Source organism: Miscanthus floridulus, chromosome 17, assembly GCF_019320115.1.
Source record: "Miscanthus floridulus cultivar M001 chromosome 17, ASM1932011v1, whole genome shotgun sequence".
Classification (NCBI taxonomy): Eukaryota; Viridiplantae; Streptophyta; class Magnoliopsida; order Poales; family Poaceae; genus Miscanthus; species Miscanthus floridulus.
Window position 1 is genome coordinate 47,500,445 of NC_089596.1, and position 1,136 is coordinate 47,501,580.

General features: G+C 50.4%; 1 pseudogene; it reads left to right on the top strand.

The window, feature by feature from the left end:
• Positions 1 to 10: 10 nt before the first annotated feature.
• Positions 11 to 782, top strand: LOC136516930 (uncharacterized; annotated as a pseudogene).
• Positions 783 to 1,136: the final 354 nt, after the last annotated feature.

Here is a 1,136-nt window from a genome sequence, read left to right on the forward strand (position 1 = left end):
GGGAGAGAGAATGCAGAGGTCTCTCTGGAGACACACCTTCTCGTCCCCTGCCTGTGTCCACGCCATCGAAAGTTCCGACGATGGCTCTCGCCGCTCCACCATGCCATCATCAAACAATGAAGAGCCACGGAAGAAGATGAACAAGAAGGTAATGAAGTTATTTACCCTGCCCTTGAAGCACAGACAGCGCATCCCCCAAGTGTTGAGATCGCTCTTTTGGGGTGCCACTGCCAAGAAGGACTGTCCCAGCCAAAACAAAAAAGGATGGGGTCGTCTGTGACCGTGAGCGTGAGGAGAGCGATGCGGATACGTTCGTGTCCGCCAACAGCTCCGAGCTGCGCTCCTTCTCCACGGGCGTCGACGTCGACGACTCCGAACCCCCGTCGTTTCGGCTCATCCCGCCGCCGCCCATCTTCCCAACCGGCAGTATCGAATGTACTCCCCCAGCCTCTCCCATGAAGATCGTCCGAAAGCTTCCATTCGGGTACGTTATTGGTCGTCAGCTGGATACGCCCGCGCCATCACCGCCGCCGTCTGTGACAACGCTGTCAAGAAAAATCAAGACTGCGATGCCATTGATGGCTTGGCTGCACCTGCGGTCGAAGTCACGGATGGTCAAGAAGAAGGTTGGCCGTGTTTTCAAACAAGTATGTCAGCGAGGCAGGCGTGAAGGTGTAGAAGAAACCGATGGCTGCAGCAATGACGATGAAGATGTGTTCTGGAAGAAGGACGTGAAGGGACTTCGCTGTAGGCGGGTGCAGGACGACGACGCTCCATACTGAATGGACGGGGACGTGTGGGTCGAGCGCTTCTATCAACGGTTTTTTTCCGTTCACATATAACCCACATGATTTCTAGGGGTGTGCATGAACAATAGAAATTAGGATACAAGGATCTATGAAAAAAACATGCTACATCCTTCTCTGGTATCTATGTTAATTCCTGGTGTTCCAAAACAATTTTATAGAATTTTTCATTCAGTTGTATGTTGTTTCGCAGTTGGCACTACTATTCTCTAACTCGATTTGTCAAATAAACGTATAAAGTGCGATCTTCTGTGCCAGTAGGCTGTTTCTTTCACTTCCAAAAAAACATTCTGGAGAGCATCAAAATTGATTCCAAAGACGGTTTAGAAA